Source organism: Sinohyriopsis cumingii, chromosome 8 (genome assembly GCF_028554795.1).
Source record: "Sinohyriopsis cumingii isolate HCF-2022 chromosome 8, ASM2855479v2, whole genome shotgun sequence".
In the NCBI taxonomy this organism is placed as follows: Eukaryota; Metazoa; Mollusca; class Bivalvia; order Unionida; family Unionidae; genus Sinohyriopsis; species Sinohyriopsis cumingii.
The window spans coordinates 107,741,267-107,756,502 of record NC_142968.1 but is presented as its reverse complement, the minus strand read 5'-3'; the positions used below and the strand labels follow the sequence as shown (position 1 = coordinate 107,756,502).

The 15,236-nt window shown below is 34.5% G+C and overlaps 2 pseudogenes; both read right to left on the bottom strand.

The window, feature by feature from the left end:
• Positions 1-239: 239 nt before the first annotated feature.
• LOC149794338 (histone-binding protein RBBP4 pseudogene) lies at positions 240-1,541 on the bottom strand (annotated as a pseudogene).
• A 10,737-nt stretch (positions 1,542-12,278) lies between these two features.
• LOC149794337 (histone-binding protein RBBP4 pseudogene) lies at positions 12,279-13,580 on the bottom strand (annotated as a pseudogene).
• Between the last annotated feature and the right edge of the window lie 1,656 nt (positions 13,581-15,236).

Sequence of the window (15,236 nt, the reverse complement as noted above, 5' to 3'; positions counted from 1 at the left end):
ACAATAACATGTCACCTGATTGGAAGTTCTTAATCTAAATGGTTTCTTAAACAACAGAGAGATATAAGGGTGTGAAGAAACAACACAATTCTGATGTTTTTAAAAAATAATAAAAATTGTATTAATATTTCACATGAAGATAGGAAACAAATTAATTTATTATTTATGCAGCACTAAAGTCTCTTATTTTCCAAAATGATTGCGTGTTAAAAGCCTTAAAAGTTCACTTATCTTGTAAACTAAATAATATTTCTAACCATGATTTTTAAAGAAGTTACAATTGGCTTTAAATTATACAGTACAAGGTCTTGATTTCACTGCGCAGATTTCAAAAGTTGTTTATAGTAATCGTGTTCAGCCATTTGCCAGATTTGCACTATGTTTTCCTGTGCCACAGAACATATTACACAGGGTTCATTGGGATTCCAGGAGAATTCCAAGATCTCGCCGCTGTTTTCACAATGAATGAACAGCAGCTCTGGTGGGCCACCTGTAACATTTTCTGTAGATTGTTCGGCCAGAAGTTTGCTTATATCCCAGACATATAGCCTTCTATCTCCGCCACTAGAGGCTAGAATTTTCTCATTGTGAGGACACCACTGAACCTGGAACGTTGCGTCTTTATGTGACTCAATTGAGTACAGCTTCGATTTCAAATTCCTTAGATCCCACAATGCAATAGTCTCATCCGCAGATCCAGTGGCCAGAAGAAACTCCTGATAGGGATTAAAGGACAGGCAGTATACCGTGGCAGCATGGGCATGAACAATGTGACTGGCATTGTATGAGCGAGTGTCCCAGATCATAAGTGTCTCGTCATTACCCACAGACCCAAATGTATTTTGGTGGTAAGGATGCCACGCCACATCATTTACAACTGATGCATGTTCTGTAAAAGTGGTAATCGCATCAATAATTCCTCCTTCTTTAGACATGGAATTGATATCCCATAAACAAATGACGTGGTCGTCTGAAGCACTAATTAGATGGCCATTTAGAATGGGATTCCAAGACAGTCCATATCCTTCTTCTTCGTGACCTTTCAATGTCAGTTCTGGCTTACATTTTCCGCTGGGATCAGGTTCAGATGGTTGCTTTGTGCAGTCAAATACCAGCACATCACTGTAAGATGTCTTTGTTGCAATGATGCACGGATTCTGTGGCATGTAGCAAGCTTTGTTCACCTCGCCTTCATGATTGATTTTCTTCTCTATTTCAATCTTCAAATTAACTGATTCGTAGTCGTAATCCAGAGCATTAAACTGAGGATTGTCATTGGGCAGCTGCACTGTAGCTATCATCAAGTAGTTTTGCTCATCCGAATTCGTGTATGTCCCCAATATTAGTCTATGCAAAGAGTATTCCTCTCCTTCTGGTCTTGTGGCATCGGGCAACCACTGTGCCGTAAGACTTGGCCATTCCAGGGCATGTCTCACCACTAAGTCGTTGAGAAGATTTTCGTCCCTATCAACTATCTTATTGTCCTCACTGTACGTGAGTTCTTCCTTTGCGTCATGAAAACATCCTTCGTGTTCCGTCATGATTTTAAGCTATAAATATTGCACGCTTTAGTTCAACGAAAATAATTTCACTCAAGATTAAGTCAGCTTCCCTCTGGTAAAATATTCACTTGCTCATGACACACCATCTAAATCTCAAGGATCGCAGTCAATAGAATATAAATACAGAACTAAAATGTTCCTGTCTTTTATAGTATTTTCTAGTCACCCTTGCATGCCCTAATCTAAAACAACTAATTAAACATCAAAGTGACCAATAGTACGTCGATTGGTAGAAAGACTGGTGGTTTCCCGAATATTGCTCATGTCACAGTTCGGAGTAATCACGCCCCATTGTTCAACATCCGGCATGAATTGATTTCCAGTATTAAACTTATTTGGACAATTAACTATTTCGAATAATTTCCAAATTATATTTGTATAAATGTTAACCTGCAATAATAATAATAATAATAATAATAAAAAGAAAATTGTATGAAAAAGTAGAAATGTTATATTTTATAATTTGAACAAATTTGTTTTATGTAGACCCGGTTGTTTGTTAGTGTAAATGTTAATGGTTAAACGTGATGAGGAAATCTCTATGGATGAGAAGTTGCTTAAAATAATCCTAAAAATATTATTTAATTCAACTACTATCGACGAAAGAAAGACTTTTCTTGATGCGTCCTAGCATCACTCAATGAATGATGGGTTGAATAAATGCATATGAATGAATGAATGAATGAATGAATGAATGAATGAATGAATGAACTTGTCCGATATTAGCAGCATAATGACATATATCTAAAGTATTACTTAAACAGAAATAACACCTACGATCTGAAAGTTATGTATATTTACATCTCTGTCCTTTTGAACGTTCTGACCTAATTCTGAGAAGTCTTAAACATTAATCGATTTCCACAAATAAAGAATCGATCTTGATATTTTTCTAAAATGTTTTTGGATTTCATATTTCTGAAAGAATTGAAAATAAAACTTTATTATCTTTCACAGAGTAGGGTTTAGAAAAAATTGTATTATCAACTGTTTCTTCCAGATCCTCTCCCCTCCCCCTTGTGCATATGTAGTAGTTTTTGTTTTAAATTAAGTCCCAGAAAATGAATAATGTGTATATATTGTTTTGGTACTCTTTCGTTTTGATAGCGATGTACTCGTTTTAAAATGTATTTTCCCACTTTTTATGCGTTTCATCCTCAAGCTAAAAGTTTAATTCAGAATTGGCTTGTACTCCTTTCCTTAGGCATTACGTATAAAGGTCGCTTTCCCCAGTATAATTTAATTTGTAATCCTTACTAGAGATATAGATATGTTCGTACTTTTCATGGAAGATAATCGTGGTGTATTTATTATCATTATTATTGTTATTATTATTATTATTATTATTATTAATACTATTGTTATCATTATTATTATTATTATCATTATTATTGTCATTATTATTATTAATATTACTATTGTTATGATTATTATTATTATTATTATTATTATTATTGTTTTGTTGTTGTTTGTGCATAGTGATATTTAGGTATTTGTCATGACTGGCTTATTATGATCAACCCTATTAAAGTGTTTTTAATTTTTTTTCTTTTTATTTATCGATTTTATATTAGAGAGGGAGAAAAACATATTGGGATCATTTGATTTTCTCGGTAAGGGTAGATGGATGAATCGAATGTTTCTAGCCTGTAATGGTGGATGAGCTTTCAAATGTACCAAACAATTGTGGGTTATTTGTGGGTACATCTCCGTTCTCAAGCTATATAAAGCTATCGTACTTGGCGGTTTCGCCCTATGCGTTCGATAGTGAATAAGTCGTTTTTGTGTTAATTTATCCCCCATTTTATGCTGTGCTTGTTCTTGAGTAAAAATATCAAACCGAATATAGTTTTAAAATATTTTAAATTTTGAATCGAACTGGTGGGTCTCTGCTTAGAGAATTTTCCACTCTTTTATAGCTTTAACAGCATGTACTGTATGTATGTATGTATGTATGTATGTATGTGTGTGTGTGTGGTATGTGTGTGTGTGTGTGTAGCTTTTGATAGTTACTCATCGTAAAATATTTAATTTCTGTGCTGATTTTGAAACAGTATCAAAACCAGTGTATATCTAAATATAATATAACACACGGAAAATAAATAGCGTTGCATCTTTTATTCTATTATGGTGACTAAGTGACCTAAAGCACACGCCTGTACCGATCACTGCCATCTCGCCTCTATGCGCGTGGGTTCGAATCTCGCGCTCGGCCAATGTGGGCATGTGAGAACGCTTGCCATAACTTTCCGTGGGTCGGTGGTTGCTAACGGGACTTAATACATTTATTTACGGTGATTTCTGTCTGATTGGAATTGATCATAACAAGCTGTAGATATACGATCGCTTCCAGGCGATTTAGTTTAACCTATATTTATTTGAGAAACTTTGTCTAATGCAATTACAAACTTATGATTTCGGGGATTCAGTAGAAAGCATAATCTTATTAGCACGGTCTCCTTAACAGCAACAAAAAATATAACATCAGTGATCTCGAAAACGGTACAAACGGTTATACAGAAAATACGCTTAAAATTGACATTCGACGTATAACAATGAATATAAACAATTTAATTGCGATTCAAAAGGTTGAGAGTTCAGTCAATTATTTAAATCTCTTGGTCTTCATAATATAATTTTGCACAGTTAAAAATATTTGTGTATTTTTTTCTATAGTTTACACAAAGTTGCCAAATAATATTTCCATCGTTAGAGCAAACGCGAGTGTGTATATTATTTTACCTCTAAGATTTCAATATTTTGATCAGTTTAGAAGAAAGTGTTTTGCATACTCAATTTCACCGCAGGAGTAATGCATGTTATTAGATACTTGATTCGTATATACATCGTAGTTTAAGTTACTATAATTTGTTCTAATTAATTTGATCTGAGACATTCTAGCACGATCTAAGTAGTAACATGGAGTAATTTGTTTTCCTCAGGCGATTTGTTTTCGTTCAGCTGCATACTTTGGTTGTTTTTTTTTATGTTTGAAAAATGCAATTTTCACGACACCTTTATTCTCCTCATTATTTTTATTACGATGATTTCACTTTCATATTATGATTTTTATTTATTTATGGGTCTATGTTTTGTGTCGCATACAACTTTTGGATTATTGGTAAATTTCTTCTATAATAGTTTTCCTTACTTTGCATGTTTGCTACATTCATGCTACATTCTTTTACAACGTTTCTTTTTAATTCTATTTATCATTTCGTGTCCTTCATAGATTAGTTTCCCTTTTATGAAACCATCAAAACGTATCTGCTCTGTCTCTGTCTTCTCGTTAAATCTCTTTGTGTGGTTGATTTGCTTTCCATTTCCTCCACTCTTGTATCTTCATTATTTTCGAACCTTATTTAGATTTCTTTCTCCAGCTTTCTTCCCGTTTTAAAATTTACCAAATTGGTTACTTAATTTTGCAATTATTTTGAAATCTTAAACGAATTTACATCTCTTTATGATTGTATTTTTTTTTACTAAGAAAAATGTTATCAAACTACTTCGCTTTCGTCTTATTATAGTTTTACGTATATTTCCTTGTACTAGTTGTTATTATTTTTCTCAAGATTGTCGTTTGTGTTAGTATTTTTCTATAACGGGCAAAACAAAATGAAGCAACTTGTGTATTTTCTTATGCTGATTTTGTGTCTCTTAGCTCAGTGTGTTAGTATATGATTGTAATCTCCAGCAGGTCAACAACTACGTTTGACCATGATTTTGAAGATATATTTTTAGTCAATATTGTAACTTAAAATTTCTAACATTAATTAGTACATCGCATTCAACCCAGATTTAGGTTTAATTAAAGGATTAAAACTAACTGAATAAGTCCCACCTGTCATTACAATGACGTTCACCCGATTCATAATTGCAAATATAATATGATTGGACGATAGTTTTCGTATCCTGAGGTTAAAATTAATTAACACACATCTACTACAGATATTACTTGACATGCAACGAGATACTGATTGTGAGTAGAACTCAAGTCAGAAAAGGTTAATCCCAGTTAATCCCTGACACTTCTGTTCACAAGACCGGACATCAAAGAGACTGGATATCACGCACTAAGGCTAACATGAACTATAACAGATCTACTTCATGCTAATAAGTATAAAAAATAATAAATTAGATAAGTATCCATGAAATGAAACTACTTAAAATGTAACGAATCGCTATTAACCAGGAACGTTATTTCAAATAAATATTGCATTGACATATTTACACCTCCCCTCGAAAAAATAGTACGGATCCTTTGAGAAAACATCCAGATTCGCCAATAAATCAACCCGTAACAAAGATTCTCTTAGCAATGAAAAGAAATCGAGCCATCCAACTCCCTCCAGAACATATGAGAAAAGGAGTGAAAGCTTTAGATATTTTCTCTGGTCAAGACGAAAGAGGAGAAGAATATAGCCACATACATATTCTAAAATTAAATGAATACAAATATTTGGGAAGATGAAAATCTAAGTAATTACAAGAAAGATCTATAGTCACCTATGGTATATATTAAACAAGACAAACCTACTTAAAGCCATGTTAACACAAATATGAAAACATAGTAATAGATTTGCTTCGGTGGGTGGGTGGGTGAGTAGGGTATGTAACATATTATATTATAGAAAATTAAGGAATACCACCTGATAAATGTGTTTTCAAGGGCATTTAATCCAAAAGACCGTTTTATACAGGGTTGTTATATTAGTTTAGTTCAGTTTGAACCACATTTATTTGATCACGGCCTAAAACCAGTTTTTCGAGGGCACTGCATCCAAAACGACCGTGTTTGTCAGGATTTAGTTTAATTTAAACCATATTTTAGTGAGAAACGTTGTGATATATAATTACAAACATATAATTCTAGTGATTTTTTTAGGAAACATAAGCTTATTTGTACTGTCTCCCCAACTGTAATAAAAATGAAAGTATAACATCAAGGATAAAGTGAGAAACAATCCTTCAGTACATAAGTGTAAAGCCTATTTGTATCGAGAAAAAGAAACTACGCTGGTGATAGAATGTCTCAGGGTTGCTTAGTTGATCGTATTGTTCAAGAGTTTCCGCCCCTACCCTCACCCTCCCGCAAAAATGTACACACACACACACACACACACACTGTCTCTTCTTTCCCAACATGATGCAAAAAGACAGCGATATCTGTTTCAAATGACCGGATCTGACAAACCTATGTATTGACAGGGGTTGATACAGAGGCATGTGTACTACTTTGAATGTGCCATTAATAAACCAGGTTTTGGCCATTCCGAGTAGCTCCAGCTACTTGTTAGTGGCAAAGAAGCTCAGGTCACGCTTCCTGCCAACGACGACATCAAATCTTAAGAATTGTTCACTGATGTTCAAACATTTAAAATCTGCTTAGTTAAAGTAGCAAAAAGCTTGGAAGATGATGATCAACACAGTCTCGTGTAATGTATATAATAAAGCGATACTTCTGGATTTAGCATACATTACTTATAAGTAAATGGATTCTAATTTCAGAATGAGAGTAATATGATGTGGAAATAAATATATAAATAAATAAGTAATTAAATAAATAAAACAACAAATAAATAAACTTGCCAGTATTTATACATGCTGTGTGTTACCATCGGTCGCAAATATCGCAATGTATGGCTTGTTGACGAAGGGTAACTGGTTTTATGCAGCAATTGCACGAAGACATTGTTCTTATTGGTGTGGTCCCTCTCAGACTCCATCATAGAGAGGACACCCTATTGCCGAAAGTAGAAATGGTTTTACGTGTACCTGTTTTCCCCACTGTGTGTATCGCGTTTGTGAGGATTGAAACATAATTTTGTTAAAGGTTTATGAATTTTGATTAGAGTTTAGTACACCTTCCAACTCAATTGTTATAATAGCTCTTCTACCATGGCTGGTTTTGGAGCTTACTTATAGAGTGTGATCCTTGCCAGGGATCTTTGGTGTCCAATGTATGCCCTGTGTTTTTTCTATAGTGTATTGTTTGCTATCCTTGTGTTTTTGTAGGGACTGGTTAATAGTCAAATTCAACTTGTCTTAATTTATAAGTGCTATCTAAAAAATAAAATATTGCGGCTAAGGATGTATGGGTTGGCATGTGATGGTTGTAAGAGATTATTGATCCCCCCCCGCTTGCATCATAGTGGCCTATTTTCCTTCGTTCCTATGCCTATAAAGACGAGAGAGAGAGAGAGAGAGAGAGAGAGAGAGAGCGCATTGTTTTTGTTAACTGTGTGCGTGATGTGTTTGATATACCTCATATTTTTAGCAAAGTGTAATTGTGATCCCGTGTTTGTGTTTTGGTAATGTTATTATTATTCGTCCTACCCCTTGGGGAGTTTCGGTACGATCCGTGCTACCGAGCGTTAGCGAATAGCTTTGGCATCGTACCACCATTTACTCCTTAATAGGTAGGACGATCCCTGTCCCTCTGCATTGCTGCGTTTTTGTTCCTAAATATGTTAGATTATGTTATTTCTTCTGAGGTATTGGTTGTTTTGGTTAATGTGTTGTTATATTAGTTTACAAAAGTAATATAAAAAAATTACAAAGAAAGAGTAATAAAGTACATTTAATTCTTTTCTTGAGGTTTCTAATATCTTGCCTATTTATTTATTCCATAATTATGCCTTTGGGGTTAAACAAAGAAGATAAAATAAAATAGAATATAATAATTTAGTTTAAAAAATTAAAACTTGGAACATATCTTGCCTATTTGTTTTCATAAGTGTGTTAATATATGTGATCAAATTGGTATATGTTCTCTTATCAATAATATCATGTGTGTATAATAAAGTTTTAGCTACTACCCTTCAATTATCTTCACGTATTCTGTTTGTAAGTCTATATCTTTCTTCAGTAGCTTTCGAGCATGTCAGTATGATATGTTCTATTTTTTCGGTGGGGGGGGGGGAACCAGATAGATGCCCCCACCCAATCCCGCCCCGAAACAAAAAGTATTTTATGTGTATGTGTATCGCGTAAATTTATATATGTGTGTGTGTTTGTTTTCTTCACTTAGCCATAAATTGTTCCCTTAACGAAAAAATGTTTTTATGAGTGTGTGCTTTAGTGTGTTAGTGTGCGTTCGCCTGTCTTTGTATGTTTGTTGGTATGTATATATATATGTTTGTTTTCTTCCCTTAACAAAAGATTATCCCTTAAAAAAATTGTGTATGTGTGTATGTATGAGGTTTAGTATGCATGCAGTAGCTTGTTTGTGGATGTGTGTGTGTATGTGCGCGTAAGTTTGTATGTGTTTGTATGTTATTCCGTTATCAAAAAGCTTATCCATTAACAAGAACGTGTGTGAGTAATTATGTATACGTTTTTGTATGCATTTATTTGTGTATGTGTGTGTATGTATGTATGTGTTCGCGCGTACTATTGTATGTTTTTGTGTTTATTTTTTTCCCTTAACAAAAGGCTTATCCATGTCCTAAAAAATGTGTGTTTGTATGTATGTGTTTTCTATGCACGTGTTCGTTTGTATGTATGTATGTATGTATGTATGTATGTATGTATGCATGTATGTATGTATGTATGCATGTATGTGTTTTTGTATGCACGCATTTGTTTGTGTGTATGTGTCTCTATATTTGTATATGTATGCGCGCATACATTTAAATGTAGTTTATCAAAAAGCATATCCCTTGACAAAAAGTGTGCGTTTGTGTGTGTGTGTGTGTGTTTGTATGTATATATTTTTGTATGCAACCATTCATTTGTGTGTATGTGTGCGCGCATACTTTTGTTTATGTGTTTGCTTTTTCACTTGACAAAGAAACCTTGTCCCTGTTCAATGTTTTGTTTTGTGTGAATGTGGAGTAATGTGACTATATCCACGAACTTTGGCTGAGATTATTGTAGATAATGGTGTGTTTTGTATATAAAAAATCTCCTTCTCCACAATGTATTGATAGTAAATAACGTGTATTTTGTTAGCATGTGTGTTGTTTTATATAAAAATGTATTTTAGATTAGCACTCTCATCACTATGGATTGTTTGGTAGTTGATTCTAAGTCTGTAAAGTTATATGTCCCACCTCTCAAAAAGTTATTGATTTTTTTCACCCGCTGGCCTTGTTTTGTCCGATTGAGGTCAGCTACATGCAACATTGCTGCCGATGTCCAGTACCGTCACGTCACCTTACATGTTCCATTTCCCGTCTCTATGCGGACCCATTATATATAACGCTTGGCAGGGCGGAGAACGGAACTTGATAGAATTCTTTGCGGAGCGGGACGTATCACTTAGTAGAACGCCTGGCGGAGCGGGATATATTACTTGATATAACGCCTGGCGGACATTGTTGCCAATATCCAGTACCGTGTCCCTAAAGTGGACCAATATTCTCTTGTTAAAGTCCCATTGTCCCCAAAGTGGCGGTCCTCTATTCCCTATGTTAAATTCCTCTTGTCGCTAAAGAGCCCCAGCAATATTCCCCATGTTAAATTCCCCTTGACTCTAAACAGCCACTAGGTTTTGTCCATGTTAAATTCCCATTGTCGCCATACAGCCCCATCAAGTTTTTGACTGGAATTTCCATTTTCGCTATATCGCCCCACAACACTACTAATGTAGCACAATGAAAGTTAAAACTCAGATGTTAGCATATTACAATGGAACACAGAAAGTTAAAAAATAAGATATCAACATAATGCAAGTTGGAATATTGTTATCAACTCCACGTGTTGTCCTAGTGGATCATTTCTGTAAAAACCAGTTCTGACAACAAATGGAGATGTTCGATTAATCACTGACAAGGCAGATATTAAACAAGGAAGACATAGCAACGGCGCCCCCTTTCCACAAACAACAACAGAGAGAGAGAGAGAGAGAGAGAGAGAGATTAGATCTGATGATTTATGATTTACCTTTCCAGAGATTTCAGCCGAACTATTTATGCAAAATGGCATACAGATTTTTTTCAAATGTTTTTATTATTTATTTATTTATTTATTTATTTTTTATTTTTTTTATTTATTTAGTTTCAATTTTTTTTTTCAAATCAGAAGTCAGAGATTGTTCATTGGAATCTCATCAAAGTTAGATGATGATATATATGCTCACGTTTAACATGATGTAGAACCCGGCTCAATGTCAGGATGTAGAACCATTCTTAATGTCAGGGATTGAGCAACGGCTCAGTGTCAGGGGATCCTCTCAATTTGTCCTTCTGTGCGTCCATACATTTTTGTTGGTAATAACAGTTAATTCTAAATTGCTGCTGCAGATTCACAAAACTCTATGTATATATGTATGTATGTATGTATGTATGTATGTATGTATGTATGTATGTTTGTATGTATGTATGTATGTACGTACAAAATATTTACCTATTTACCATTGCTTGTACAGGCCTTATCAAAGAGATTTTTGTATCCAACAAGACATTGCTATGGAAATTAAACCCGACATTTTGGTAGCAAGTAAAATTCACAAGATGATATAATGAATTATTCATAGCGATACGACATTCATCATATATAATTTCATTGTCTGGTTGCAATATATTGCTGCTGTTACGTATATCTGTATCTTGCATCTATATTTTGTCCATGATTTTTGATTGTAGAGATCATTTGTAAACAACATGTTACACATCTAACTTTTCTCAATATTTGTAGGTATATAATGATCATTTGTTAAGATATTTGCTTGCATTTGTGTTCAGGACTTGGATTTCTCAATAGTAAATCCATGATCAGTTCACAATATTCGTAAATTTTCATTGTTGTCACTTAAAGAATTAGACGATATGTTTAATGGTACCGATGTTGATGGTTGTGCTTGTTTTGTTACTTTATTTAAGCTGATAGAGTCGAACCACTGTTTACTACAAATAGTCAGAGAGAGAGAGAGAGAGAGAGAGAGAGCAGCTATGTGTGTTTTGTATCAGTTATATCACGGAGAGAGCTTTACAGGTGCACCGCTACCGGAACTGCTGCTTTCTATCTGCTCTTTATGGAACAAGAACTCTTTCCACAATCACTAGATGAGAGTGAGAATCGATAAGTATGATGCAGAGATTAAAGATTTATGGTTGTTGTTGTTCTAGGGTTTAACGCCATTTTTAAGCACATGATAGGCTCTACATGGTGGCCAGTGTAACTGGTGGAGGAAGAACCCTGGAAAACCCAGGGAAGAACCAACGACCCACGAGTAGCTACTGACAGGTTTTCCCTCGTATCCACGCTAGCCGATCCTTGGTCTCGAACCTACGCAGACAGATGTGAGATTGCAGTGATCCGGAATGGTGAGCGCTTTAGATCACTCGGCCACTCGGGACCCCAAAGATTTATGGTAAAGAGACTAGGGGAGATTCTTATTTCTTATGTGTAGAAAAAAGGAAATATTGAGGGAAAGAGAAAAAATGAATGGAATAGAGATCAGAAGGAAACAACCATTAACCATAATACCGTTACAATAACATGTCACCTGATTGGAAGTTCTTAATCTAAATGGTGTCTTAAACAACAAACAGACAGATATAAGGCTGTGAAGAAACAACACAAATAACAGACAGATATATGGCTGTGAAGAAACAACACAAAGCTGAATTTTCTAAAAAATAATCAAAATTGTATTAATATTTCACATGAAGATAGGAAACAAATTAATTTATTATTTATGCAGCACTAAAGTCTCTTATTTTCCAAAATGATTGTGTGTTAAAAGCCTTAAAAGTTCACTTATCTTGTAAACTAAATAATATTTCTAACCATGATTTTTAAAGAAGTTACAATTGACATTAAATTATACAGTACAAGGTCTTGATTTCAGTGCGAAGATTTCAAAAGTTGTTTATAGTAATCGTGTTCAGCCATTTGCCAGATTTGCACTATGTTTTCCTGTGCCACAGAACATATTACACAGGGTTCATTGGGATTCCAGGAGAATTCCAAGATCTCGCCGCTGTTTTCACAATGAATGAACAGCAGCTCCGGTGGGCCACCTGTAGCATTTTTTGTAGATTGTTCGGCCAGAAGTTTGCTTATATCCCAGACATATAGCCTTCTATCTCCGCCACTAGATGCTAGAATTTTCTCATTGTGAGGACACCACTGAACCTGGAACGTTGCGTCTTTATGTGACTCAATTGAGTACAGCTTCGATTTCAAATTCCTTAGATCCCACAATGCAATAGTCTCATCCGCAGATCCAGTGGCCAGAAGAAACTCCTGATAGGGATTAAAGGACAGGCAGTATACCGTGGCAGCATGGGCATGAACAATGTGACTGGCATTGTATGAGCGAGTGTCCCAGATCATAAGTGTCTCGTCATTACCCACAGACCCAAATGTATTTTGGTGGTAGGAATGCCACGCCACATCATTTACAACTGATGCATGTTCTGTAAAAGTGGTAATCGCATCAATAATTCCTCCTTCTTTAGACATGGAATTGATATCCCATAAACAAATGACGTGGTCGTCTGAAGCACTAATTAGATGGCCATTTAGAATGGGATTCCAAGACAGTCCATATCCTTCTTCTTCGTGACCTTTCAATGTCAGTTCTGGTTTACATTTTCCACTGGGATCAGGTTCAGATGGTTGCTTTGTGCAGTCAAATACCAGCACATCACTGTAAGATGTCTTTGTTGCAATGATGCACGGATTCTGTGGCATGTAGCAAGCTTTGTTCACCTCGCCTTCATGATTGATTTTCTTCTCTATTTCAATCTTCAAATTAACTGATTCGTAGTCGTAATCCAGAGCATTAAACTGAGGATTGTCATTGGGCAGCTGCACTGTAGCTATCATCAAGTAGTTTTGCTCATCCGAATTCGTGTATGTCCCCAATATTAGTCTATGCAAAGAGTATTCCTCTCCTTCTGGTCTTGTGGCATCGGGCAACCACTGTGCCGTAAGACTTGGCCATTCCAGGGCATGTCTCACCACTAAGTCGTTGAGAAGATTTTCGTCCCTATCAACTATCTTATTGTCCTCACTGTACGTGAGTTCTTCCTTTGCGTCATGAAAACATCCTTCGTGTTCCGTCATGATTTTAAGTTATAAATATTGCACGCTTTAGTTCAACGAAAATAATTTCACTCAAGATTAAGTCAGCTTCCCTCTGGTGAAATATTTACTTGCTCATGACACACCATCTAAATCTCAAGAATCGCAGTGAATAGAATATAATTACAGAACTAAAATGTTCCTGTCTTTTATAGTATTTTCTAGTCACCCTTGCATGCCCTAATCTAAAACAACTAATTAAACATCAAAGTGACCAATAGTACGTCGATTGGTAGAAAGACTGGTGGTTTCCCGAATATTGCTCATGTCACAGTTCGGAGTAATTACGCCCCATTGTTCAACATCCGGCATGAATTGATTTCCAGTATTAAACTTATTTGGACAATTAACTATTTCGAATAATTTCCAAATTATATTTGTATAAATGTTAACGAATAATAATAATAATAATAATAAAAAGAAAATTGTATGAAAAAGTAGAAATGTTATATTTTATAATTTGAACAAATTTGTTTTATGTAGACCCGGTTGTTTGTTAGTTTAAATGTTAAAGGTTAAACGTGATGAGGAAATCTCTATGGATGAGAAGTTGCTTAAAATAATCCTAAAAATATTATTTAATTCAACTACTATCGACGAAAGAAAGACTTTTCTTGATGCGTCCTAGCATCACTCAATGAATGATGGGTTGAACAAATGCATATGAATGAATGAATGAATGAATGAACTTGTCCGATATTAGCAGCATAATGACATATATCGAAAATATTACTTAAACAGAAATAACACCTACGATCTGAAAGTTATGTACATTTACATCTCTGTCCTTTTGAACGTTCTGACCTAATTCTGAGAAGTCTTAAACATTAATCGATTTCCACAAATAAAGAATCGATCTTGATATTTTTCTAAAATGTTTTTGGATTTCATATTTCTGAAAGAATTGAAAATAAAACTTTATTATCTTTCACAGAGTAGGGTTTAGAAAAAATTGTATTATCAACTGTTTCTTCCCTATCCTCTCCCCCAATCCCCTTTGTGCATATGTAGTAGATTTTGTTTTAAATTAAGTCCTAGAAAATGAATAATGTGTATATATTGTTTTGGTACTCTTTCGGTTTGATAGCGATGTACTCGTTTTAAAATGTATTTTCCCACTTTTTTATGCGTTTCATCCTCAAACTCAAAGTTGAATTCAGAATTGGCTTGTACTCCTTTCCTTAGGCATTACGTATAAAGGTCGCTTTCCCCAGTATAATTTAATTTGTAATCCTTACTAGAGATATAGATATGTTCGTACTTTTCATGGAAGATAATCGTGGTGTATTTATTATCATTATTATTGTTATTATTTTTATTATTAATACTATTGTTATCATTATTATTAATTAGTATTATTATTGTTTTTGTTGTTGTTTGTGCATAGTGATATTTAGGTATTTGTCATGGCTGGCTTATTATGATCAACCCTATTAAAGTGTTTTTAATTTTTTTCTTTTTATTTATCGATTTTATATTACAGAGGGAGAAAAATTATTTGGATCATTTGATTTTCTCGGTAAGGGTAGATGGATGAATCGAATATTTCTAGCCTGTAATGTTGGATGGGCTTTTAAATGTACCCAAAAATTGTTGGTTATTTGTGGGTACATCTCTGTCTCAAGCTATATAAAGCTA